Here is a 12,471-nt window from a genome sequence, read left to right as displayed (position 1 = left end):
TAAGCAGATTTTAGGCCAACCTAGGGCAGGAGCATTGGACCACTGTGAAATGCATACTTAAGTACCTTCGAAGGACAAAAGAGTTTTGTCTAGTATTAGATGATGCATCACTACAGATCCAAGGGTATACTGATGCCGATTTCCAGTTAGATCCAGATGATAGAAAGTCTACATCAGGTTACGCATTCACGATAGTATCGTGTGCTGTTTGCTGGAAAAGCAGCAAACAGGGGTCCACAACAAATTCCACAACCGAAGCCAAATACATTGCCGCAAGTGATGCTGCCAAGGAAGCCGTGTGGGTTAAGAAGTTCATCCAAGAGTTGGGAGTAGTTCCATCCTACACATCTCCCATCCTGTTGCTGTGCGACAACAATGGGGCCATTGCTCAGGCTAAGGAGCCACGAGCTCTCTCGAAGTCCAAGCACATCGAGAGGAAGCACCATGTACTACGGGAGATTATTGGAAGAGGGGACGTCCTGATTCAGAAGGTAGCTTCAGCGGAGAATGTTGCAGACCCATTGACTAAGCCACTCACACAGAAAGTGTTTGAGAAACACGTGGAAAGTATGGGACTCCGGCTTATTCCAGATTGGACCTAAGTGCAAGTGGGAGCTGTTAGACAATTTTGTATGCCCTTAGCTTAATCAGTTTGATGTACTTATGACCTTTATTGTAAATGAATAAAGTACATATTTGATTCATGTTCCAGTGGTGTGTTTCTGTGTAATACCCTTAAACTGAACACTTACGAGACTTGTGTTGGTTTAGAACGTTCACAGCCAGTGGGTCGGTTTGGGAGACTTATCCTGATAAAGCTGACACTGATGTGCCGCCAAGTCGGTTTGGGTGGCCTATCTCTGCCACCAGGGTGAAACCCGAGGTACATGCAGTGTAGGATTAATTGAATCTATGAACCAGACTAGATTTCCAGTATTGCCCTGGACCTTGGAGATTATGGGCAAAACTAGAAAGTTACACCTGACCTCTAGACTTTAGAAGGAGGAGGGGGTGGCAGCCTTTAGAAGAGATTCACATTCACATTCACATCATCTTCAGAGCTGAAAACATAGAAGAGAGAATTCAGCATCACTGCGCTAAAATCTTTCTTACCGCCTCCTTCCTGCCACCGCCATATCTGCTAGTTCGATCTCCTGTTCTCAGTGGGAGTGATCAAGATTGGATTTTGATATCAGTCCTTTGTGAAAGGGCTGATTGGAAATAGTGCTCATGTTCCATACAACTGATTCTTGCGAAGGATCTGGTTCTTTTGAAGAACGTTGTTGATTCTGCTCCATCTTGCACTGCGCCATTTTCAGTGGGAGTAGTTTTTGGTTCTGATGATGCGCGATCCGGCCGGTCTTAGCTGTCAACGACCTTGCCTCTGAATTGAGTAACTGGGGACCTGAAATGGGGGAGATGAAGAAGCTCCGGGGAGAACCCGATGTAGAGTTTCCGAAGCTCAAGTTAGAATCCTTCAAAGGCAAGATAAACCAGATAGCGCAAAGTTTTGCATACCTTGTTCTTGGGGGTAGGGAGCCTTTTATAACCACCTCGCGCACTCACTTCCAGGCTTCTGTCAGATCGGGCCTGACTATCTCTGAGCTCCTGCCAGTTTGGATGTCATCCCTTCTGGCCGGGCAGAACCGCCACTACTCCTTTTGTCGGAGCCGTTTCTGTGGCTGGTGACGACGGTGGCAGGTGGCGGTGGCAGGAGGCCGTTTGAAGTGCGGCTGTCAAGCGTCAAATCCCAAATCAGTCAGGTGCGCCGCCCTTGGAAACGGACATCCTTGGTGTCAGGTATGGTACGCTTGGTTAGTCTAGCGTTTCGGAGGCGAAGTGCCGGAATAACGGGGGGGACAGTCTTGAGTTCGGTTTGGGGAGTGCTCCGAGCTTCCATGGGCCAGCTCGGGTCACGGCCTTGTAAGGTTTATGGCCCAGGAGAGAGCTCGGGCTCCTTGTAGGGAGCTCGGGTCCTTAGTAGCGAGCTCGGGTTCCTAGCAGGGAGCTCGGGTTCTTAGTAGGGAGCTCGGGCTCCTAGTAGGGAGCTCGTGCTCCTTTTTCTTTTGGTGCTTGTGTTTTGGGCGCTCTGTTGCCCCGAGCTGTTCGTTTTTGCCACGCGTCGAGTGATGGCGAGGTCGGGCCAAATTTCCCTTCATCAGTTTCCTTCATTGGGCGTGAACACCTCCATTGGGAGATACTATTTCTCCGTATCAGGTATATCCATCTCCTACTGCTTTTGTTCAGATCTGGTTCGGCTCTTGGTTCAAGATTGATCTTTGAAAAATATTTTTTTTTTTTAAATAGGGAATACGATTCCCAATAGGATGGAGAGAAATTTTTGAAATTCACCCATTCTATTCCGCAAAATTCAAGCATCCATACGATAGGAATACGACTCATAGCATTTATAAGTCATGCCTTATAAGGGAAAAACTTGTAATTGTCTACTTACGAAAAGGAGGTTCAGCAAAGTATCAAATTTTTTGGGAGCAAAAGATTACAACCCCCGCCCAACAGAGATGGCTCTACAAGTTGATGGGGTTTGATTTTTCTTTTGAGTATAAGAAGGGGGTAGAAAATAAAGTTGCAAATGCCCTCTCTTGAAGGACTGAAGTTGAAACGAATGGGAGTCAATGTATGGCTATCTCTAGACCCATACCCCTTTGGATCGAGCTCATTAAAGAACTCAAATCCAGCCCAAGAATCCAGCGTTTAGTACAATTTTGTGAAGCAAGAGAAGCTGTGGGCCCATGGGAGATAAAAATGGCTTACTTTTTTTCAAGGGGCGGATATACTTAGATGGAGATTTTACATTAATTTCCCAAATCTTAATTCAATTTCACCAAGCCACTCATGAAGGGTATTACAAGACCTTACAACGACTAGGGCCATTTTTTTATTGGAAGCAAATGTGGCAGCATGTACAAGAGTACATTAAGGCATGTGACACATGTCAACGTACTAAGGAGGAGCAATCACAACCTGCAGGTCTATTTCAACCACTTCCAATTCCTACCCGAATCGTCCTATCTCAATGGATTTCATTGAAGGTCTGCTGATTTGTCATGGAAAGTCAATAATTCTTGTAGTGGTGGACCGCCTTAGCAAACATGCACACTTTATGGGACTGTCACACCCCTATACGGCCCGGGGAGTAGCTCAACTGTTCTTTGATCACATCTTCAAGCTCCATGGAATGCCACAATCAATAGTAAGTGATCGTGATCCCACCTTTACTAGTCATTTTTGGCGTGAACTATTCTCTCTACATGGCACCCACTTCAATTTAAGTTCAGCCTATTACCCACAATCGGATGGGCAAACTGAAGCCACCAACAGAACATTAGAGATGTATTTGAAATGTTTTGTGGGCTCTAAGCCCAAAATCTGGTGTAAGTGGTTATCATAGGCTGAATATTGTTATAATACTAATTGGCATTCCACTATCAAACAAAACCCCTTTTGAAGTCGTGTATGGCAGAGCACCACCCACGTTGATTCCATACGTTCCTGGTACAGCAAGAACAGAAGCTGTTAACCAAGCCCTTATTGATAGGGATCAATTGGTAAGGGAGCTACAACTCAAATTACATGAACCTCAACAAAGGAAGAAGAGTTTGTATGAAAGACACCACAGGGAGGTACAGTTCACAGAAGGGGAGTTTGTATTTCTGAAGCTCCAATCCTACAGGCAATGGTTGGTGGAAGTTAGGCGTAACCTCAAACTCTCTCCCCCGGTATTTTGGGCCATACAAGGTGTTGCAACGTATAGGCCTTGTAGCCTACAATTGGACCTGCCAAAAGAATAAAAAATTCATCCAGTATTCCATGCATCTCAGCTGAAGCGCCAGTTAGGTCCCACAGTTCAAGCTCAACCTGAAGGGAAGCGAGATCCATCATATGAACGCCTAAATATTACGGAATAAAGGTGGTGAATTTCAAAATTTTTTCTCTCCCTTCAATTGGGAATCGCATTCCCTATTTAGAAAATCATATTTTCAAGGATCAATCTTGAACCATAAATTGAACCAGATCTGAACCAAAAGAAGTGGGAGAGAGGTATACTTGATACAGAGAAATATTATCTCTCAATGGAGGTGTTCACGCCCAAGGAATGATCCAAAGACTGCTCCCACTGAAGATGGCGCAGTGCAGGATGGAGGAGAATCAGCAGCGTTCTCCAAGAACCTGATCCTTCGCAAAAATAACTGGATGGCACGCGAGCACTGCTTCCAATCTGTCCTTTCACAAAGGGTTGATATCAAGATCAAATCTTGATCTCTCATACAAAGTTGGAGACCAAACTGGAGGTCTGGCGATGGCAGGAAGGAGGCGGCAAGAAAGAGTTTTACAGAGATTGCAGAAAACTTTCTTCTGTGATTTCAGCTCTGAAGACTAGAAGACTCAGTGTGTTGTTCTGTGTCTAAAGGTTGCCGCCCCCTCCTCCTATTATAGGCTTAAAGGCATCAGCTCCTAATCCCATTAGGAGTTACTGATCCAAATCATATTTGGATTAGAAGTCACTTTAAGTGATAAGGGAGAACCCTTATCTTATCTGTAAATTGGATCAGCCCTCTCCTAATCCTATTAGGAGGCTCCCAGATCTAAATCTTATTTAGATCTTGGAATCTCTGAGTTGATAGGGTCAAAGCCCAATCCTATCAACTGATTCAATCCCAGATCCGCCCCTCATTTAAACTGATCAAATCAGCCTAGTTCGAAATGGGCTTTAGGCCCATTAAGGTTGTGTGCTCACTTAGCCTTCCAAACTGCTGCCCAGTTGGGCTTCTTTGTATGGCGTGGGACCCAAACATTGATCTACACATCAGCCACATGGGTTCGGCTCAGCCTTTATTACAAGGCCTGGCCGAATACACTGCTATGGACAGTGCACCCTCTGAAACCCATCACATGGGCTCTATGGGCCCAACACTTACCCTAAGTGGTCTTTGGGCCAAACAACTTGTAACACCCAGGGACTGTGGACAGATGCAAGATTAGCCCATCAGGTATTATCCTCAATGGTCTTACACTTATCCTCTCAGCTCATAATGATCATACACTACTCGACAAGAGAGGACCTCTCCCTGCGCTGCAAAGAACAGTGTTGCACTCTCGGCTTATATGAATCACAGGAATTAAAACCTTTTGCAAACATTTTAGAAACCATAATATATACTTTTATATCTCATATAAAATATATTTTGCAAAACAAATCTCAACGTTTGAAATCGGTTGCCGGCAGTCTTGGTTTCCATCAGTGAGAATGCATCCCCGATCATTACCTTTGTCCGACAAAGGGGTTGATCCTGTCACCATGATCACCCACTCAGATGAATTCTCAGACTATCCCAACATACCCAAGTTTTGACCCCCATTAAGGATCTCACTAATTGGTACATCAAAGACAGCCCAATCTGACACCCAGTGTAGTATCACCATCGAGTCTAGGGGTCGGGTGTAAGTTTCCAGTTTTGCCCATTAATCTCCAAGGTCCAAGGCAATACTAGAAATCTAGTTTGGTTCAAAGATTCAATTAATCCTACACTGTATGTGCCTAGGGTCTCACCCTAGCAGCTGAGACAGGCCACCCCAACCGGCTTGGTGGCATATCAGTGTCAGCCTTATCAGGATAGGTCTCCCCAGACCGACCCACTGGCTGTGAACATTCTAAACTAACACGAGTCTCATTCAGTGTCCAGTTTAAGGGTATTACACAGAAACATACCAAAGGAACATGAACCAAATATTTACTTTTATTCATTTACAACAAACTCATAATGTACATCATTCTGATTGCAGATAAGGGCATACAAAACTGTCTAACAGCTCCCATTTGCACTTAGGTCCAATCAGGTACAAGCCGCAGTCTCATGCTTTCCACGTGTTTCTCAAACACTTTCTGTGATAGTGGCTTCATCAATGGGTCTGCTACATTTTCCGCTGACGCTACCTTCTGAATCAAGACGTCCCCTCTACCAACAATCTCCCGCAGTACGTGGTACTTCATCTCGATGTGCTTCGACTTCGAGTGGGCTCGTGGCTCCTTAGCCTGAGCAATGGCTCCATTGTTGTCACACAACAATGGGATGGGTGATGTGCTGGACGGAACTACTCCTAACTCGTGAACGAACTTCTTCATCCACACGGCTTCTTTGGCAGCCTCACTTGCGGCAATGTACTCGGCCTCGGTCATGGAGTCTGCAGTGGACCCCTGTTTGCTGCTTTTCCAGCAAACAGCACACGATCCTATCGTGAAAACATATCCAAATGTAGATTTTCTATCATCTGGATCCGACTAGAAATCGGCATCTGTATACCCTTGGATCTGTAGTGAGCTACCATCGAACACCAGACAAAACTCTTTTGTCCTTCGAAGGTACTTAAGTATGTTTTTCACAACAGTCCAGTGCTCCTACCTTGGGTTGGCCTGGAATCTGCTTACTACACTCACTGCCTGAGCAATGTCAGGACGAGTGCACAGCATGGCATACATGATGCTCCCTACGGCAGAGGCATAGGGAACGTCCTTCATGCCCTCAATCTCCTCAGAGGTCTTGGGAGACATCTTCTTGGAGAGAGTGACTCCGTGCCTAAAAGAAACATTTCCTTTCTTGGAGCTCTCCATGTTGTATCTTTTGAGTATTTTGTCAATGTAAGCAGATTGGGATAATCCTATTATCCGTTTCGATCTATCTCTATAGAGTCGAAAACCCAGTATATAGGAGGCTTCTCCAAGATCTTTCATGGAGAATTGTTGTGAAAGTCATACTTTCACCGTAGTTAACATTCCTACATCATTCCCAATGAGTAAAATGTCATCTACATACAGAACCAAAAGGTAACCTTATCCCCACTGTACTTCTTGTAGACACAGGGTTCATCCGGATTCTGCTTCAAGTCAAACGATTTGACAGCAGAGCCAAAACGGATGTTCCATCTTTTAGAAGCTTGCTTAAGTCCATAAATGGATCTATTAAGTTTACATACCATGTGTTCCTGACCTGCAGCAATGAAGCTTGCGGCTGCTACATATAGATATCTTCAGTAAGATCTCCATTCAAGAATGCAGTTTTGACATCCATTTGCCAAATCTCATAATCATGGTATGCTGCTATAGTTAACAGGATCCTAATGGATTTAAGCATGGCCACAGGCGAAAATGTTTCCTCATAATCGATGCCCTCTTTCTGAGTGTACCCTTTCGCCACCAAACGAGTTTTGAAGGTCTCAACTCTACCATCGGGGCCCTTTTCCTCTTGTAAATCCATTTGCAACCGATTGCTTTTACCCCGGAGGGCGAATCTACTAGAGTCCAGACTTCATTGGTCTCCATTAAGTCCATCTCAGCTCTTATGGCCTCCACCCACTTCTGGGAATCTATGTCCAACATAGCTTCCGCATAAGTCACGGGATCCTCCTCACTAGTCAAGGTTTCCACCAGGTAACTATCCTGGTCATAACCACAACGAACTGGTGGCCTAGATACCCGAGTGGATTTTCTTGGTTGGTCACTACTTGGAACTTGTGGGACATCTCCCACTGCTGCTGAGCTCTCCTCATCAAGAACTACTTCCTGACGATGGCTGTCCAGGATGTAATCTGTTTCTAGGAATTGTGTATTTCGGCTGCAGAACACCTTCTTCTCACCTGGGTCATAGAATAGGTAACCCACAGAGCCTTTTGGGTAGCCCACAAATAGGCAACGACTGGTTTTGGATTCCAACTTGTTTGCACTCGTTCTTTTAACGTGTGTTGGACAACCTCAAATCTTCAAGTGTCTGACACTTAGTTTCTTTCCGGTCCAAAGTTCATATGGAGTGTTCGGAACCGATTTGGTTCGAACCCGATTCAGCACGTAAATTGCAGTCTCTAATGCATAGCCCCAAAAGGATGTGGGTAACTCTGAGTGTATGAGAAGTGACCAGACCATATCTAATTAGGTCCTATTCCTCCTCTCTGAAACACCGTTAAGTTGTGGTGTAGCAGGAGGAGCTAATTGTGATACTATCCCATTGTCCTTTAAGTAGTCTCTGAATTTTTCAGAGAGATACTAGCCACCACGATCTAATCGAAGGGCTTTAATTTCTCTCTCTAACTGTTTCTCGACCTCTTGTCTGAACTCTTTGAACTTTTCATAGGATTCAGACTTATGTCTCATTAGGTACACGTAATCATATCGTGAAAAATCATCGTTGAAGGTGATGAAATACATGTATTGATTACGTGTCCTAACACTTAGGGGACCACACACATCACTATGTATATGGTCAAGTGTGTCTGTACATCTTTCAAGCTTACCGTTAAATGGGTTGTCCAAGGAGGCAATGATATAGTAGCGGGCAAGGGAGTTTTTCTCCTCCCATTCTTGCTATTCTCTTCTCCGGGCCTCAGAAGCCCAATCTCCCGGACGATCCGGGGCAGGATTCTTGGCTACCTTATCCAACTTTTCAGAGATTAAGACCAACATAAGGTTCTTGTACCAGTCGGCATAGTTTGGGCCCTTCGGCTTGTTGTCATCAAGCAGCTTTGCAAATTGTAAATTTGCCATTTTCTGATAAAAGAGCAAACATCAGTCCACAACCTAATTTGATTCATGTTTATTACATAGATATGAATTTTAATCTACGTTCCATTTCCATTTATTCATCTCTGAGATTCCCCTCCTTTCTCATTGATGGAAACCACAGGTTGACTCTGGAAATGTGGGAAATCACATAGGGTGCATGGAGCCAACTATTTTAGCTGCATAACCCTACCACCTTTATGTGAAGGATCATATCCACTCATCATATGAGTTTTCCCTTTGTCCTCTGTCAGACAAGGTTCAGATCCGTTGTCAGGTAAACCTTTCTGTCCAGTGAGTGCTTACCCATCATATTCGTGAACGCCAAGGTACGGTGAGAGAGTTTCCATTTTCTAGTGAAGCCCCTCCCACATCGGTCTATGATATCCCTATCATCTTATGAAACACTCAGACAAGCCCAACAGCAAATGGATAGCCCATTTTCTGGGGCGTTTCCTCATTAATGAAGGACCCATCTTCATGCTAATGATGTGTTATGGTCACACCATCCGGCAGTGCATTGCGACGCAGTCATAGGCAGCACGCACAGCAGGCCGCACCGCGCACCGCACGACAGCACGCACCGCGCACACGCCCGGCACCGCACGGCAGCGGCACCATGGCGCGCAACACGCACCGCCAGGCAGCAGCGTGCACCACACCCACTGCACGGCAACACGCATCGTGCACACGCCCGGCACCGCACGACAACGACACCATGAGCCACACGCACGCACCGCACGGCAGCGGCACCATGAGCCGTGCGCACGCACCCAGCAGTGGCACTATGAGCCGCGTGCACGCGCCCGGCAACAGCAGGAAAGCGGGGCCCACACGACAGCTCATAGGGGTGGGCCCACCCTTATCTAGACACGTCAAGCCAACTCGCCACCAGCTTATCTTATCCCTTATCCCTATCTTATCCCTTATCCCTTATCTTATCTTATCCTTATCTTATTTTATTTTCTTAAGTAAGAGTTATGAGTTTTAGTTTGAATTGGATTACCCTAGCCTAGCCGAATCCAATAAGGAATTCTCTTCTGCAATCTCCTATTTAAGGAGCTACGAATTGAAATAAAGCATTCAGTTTTCGTAGTCAAGAAAGAGAGTAAGGAGAGTTCGGGTGATTTCTTGGACAAATCACCCACGCGATTGCCGCAATAGGGTCTGCACGCAAGGGAAGGCATAAGGAAAAGCAGGGCCTTCGCACCGTGGGCCGACCCGTGACGAGATCCTATGCTCGGACCCATAACATGATGGAAGGCCTTTAGAAAGTTCATCATAAGAATCTCCCTATCACATGTACTCATATTAGCTAGAGGGAACAATCAATTACGCCCTAGTTTTATCTAGGTCAAACCCAAGTGGCTCCCACTGACTTTCATAAAGTCAGATTTCGATGGGCCCAAATCGGCTAGGGTCCCACACGTAACCTCTCCATGAGGTGTGGGGCCCACCACTAAGGGAGGTCATCCAATGACCATAAGGGATACCATGGCAATGATGTGCATTCAGCCATGGTGTGCACAGGAGCCACTATCGATTCAGCATGGGCCAAGCACTTATGGCCCATGTATGTAGCACATCACACATCCATACATCACATGCAAGGATAATTTGATCCAATCAATTAATTATCTGTAAAGCCCATTTTGAATCCATAATATTAACCATTAATATTATCTAGGTATATGGGCTGAATTAGGGTTGATTGATTCAACCCATATAGCTTTATGTGTTAAGTGGGCTTTTAGCAGTTTTAACTATTTAAAACTGGGCCTTTACAGGTTGGGCCAAATTAACTATTTAATTAATTATCAAGCCTCAGGCCTGTTAGGGGAAAATTAGGGCTGACATTCAGCCTTGATCGAACCCTAGATTCGGTCCAAACAATTTTGAACCAATCTTGGTTCGAATGGGTCTAGGGTTTGATATTTAATTAAATCTTTAATTCAAGAAAATAATCTGAAATTAAATACTGATAAAAGAATAATCAAGAATCAGTCTAACAGGGTTGTTCACACAATCCTTCCTACAAAACAGAGGTTAGATCACAGTTTGCAGTTTCATAAACTGCAAATCGCAGATTGCAATTCTCCCATCTACGAAATGTCCTTCTCTACGCCGCCTTCTTCGATCCAAAATAAAATAAATAGAAATCCTAATTTCTATTAATGATTACATCAGATCGAATACCTATACATTCAGTTTAAAAAAAAATAAAAAAAAATATTTTACAGACCAAATGTAATAAAATAATCCATAAACTGCAAAATCGTAGGTTCCCTGCGCCAATCAAGAATTTGATCTCCTCTTGTACGAACAACCCATAAATCAAGAAAATCATAAAGAACAATTCTAAACAATAATCAGATTTATGTAAAAATAATTTCAGATTATTCACCCATAAATTTTGGGACAATTTCCCAAAAAACATTATCTGCGCAAATCGGGTAAAACGTCTTCTGCCCATTTGCATAGGTTCAGATTTGAAACAAAAATGGTTCAAGATTTAAACCTGGCTTTGATACCACTGGAGGGAAGAGAGATCCATCATATGGACACCCAAATATTGCGGAATAAAGAGGGCGAATTTCAAAATTTTTTCTCTCCGTTCAATTGGGAATCACATTCCCTATTTAGAAAATCATATTTTCAAGGATCAATCTTGAACCATAAACTGAACCAGATCTGAACCAAAAGGAGTGGGAGAGAGGTATACCTGATACAGAGAAATATTATCTCTCAATGGAGGTGTTCACGCCCAAGGAATGATCCAAAGACTGCTCCCACTGAAGATGGCGCAGTACAGGATGGAGCAGAATCAGTAGCGTTCTCCAAAAACCTGATCCTTCGCAAGAATAGTTGGGTGGCACGCGAGCACTGCTTCCAATCAGTCATTTCACAAAGGGCTAATATCAAGATCAAATCTTGATCTCTCCTACAAAGTTGGAGATCGAACTAGAGGTCTGGCGGCAGCAGGAAGGAGGCGGCAAGAAAGAGTTATGCAGAGATTGTAGAAAACTTTCTTCTGTGATTCCAGCTCTGAAGACTAGAAGACTCAGTGTGTTGTTCTGGGTCTAAAGGCTGTCGCCCCCTCCTCCATTTATAGGCTTAAAGGGATCAGCTCCTAATCCCTTTAGGAGTTGCTGATCCAAATATGATTTGGATCAGAAGTCCCTTTAAGTGATAAGGGAAAATACTTATCTTATCTGTAGATTGGATCAGCCCTCTCCTAATCATATTAGGAGGCTCCCAGATCTAAATCTTATTTAGATCTTGGACTCTCTGAGTGGATAGGGTCAAGGCCCAATCCTATCAACTGATTCAATTCCAGATCCGCCCCTCATTTAAACTAATCAAATCAGCCCAGTTTGAAATGGGCTTTAGGCCCATTAAGGTTGTGTGCTCACTTAGCCTTCCAAACTGCTACCCAGTTGGGCTTCCTTGTATGGCGTGGGACCCAAACATTGATCTACACATCAGCCACATGGGTTCGGCCCAGCCTTTGTTACAAGGCTTGGCCGAATACACTGCTATGGACAATGCACCCTCTAAAACCCATCACATGGGCTCTATGGGCCCAACACTTACCCTAAGTGGTCCTTGGGCCAAGCCACCTAGTAACACCCAAGGACTGTGGGCAGATGCAAGATTAGCCCATTAGGTATTATCCTCAATGGTCTTACACTTAATCTCTCATCCCATAATGATCATACACTGCCCGACAAGAGAGGACCTCTCCCTCAGCTGCAAGGAATAGTGTTGCACTCTCTGCTTATATGGATCACGGGAATTAAAAGCTTTTGCAAACATTTTAGAAACTATAATATATATATTTTTATATTTCATATAAAATATATTTCGCAAAACAAATCTCAACGATTGAAATCAGCTGCCGG

The sequence above is a fragment of the Nelumbo nucifera genome, chromosome 1 (genome assembly GCF_055504915.1).
Source record: "Nelumbo nucifera cultivar China Antique chromosome 1, China Antique-T2T, whole genome shotgun sequence".
Classification (NCBI taxonomy): Eukaryota; Viridiplantae; Streptophyta; class Magnoliopsida; order Proteales; family Nelumbonaceae; genus Nelumbo; species Nelumbo nucifera.
The sequence above is the reverse complement of the archived record's forward strand: the minus strand, read 5'-3'. Positions refer to the sequence as shown.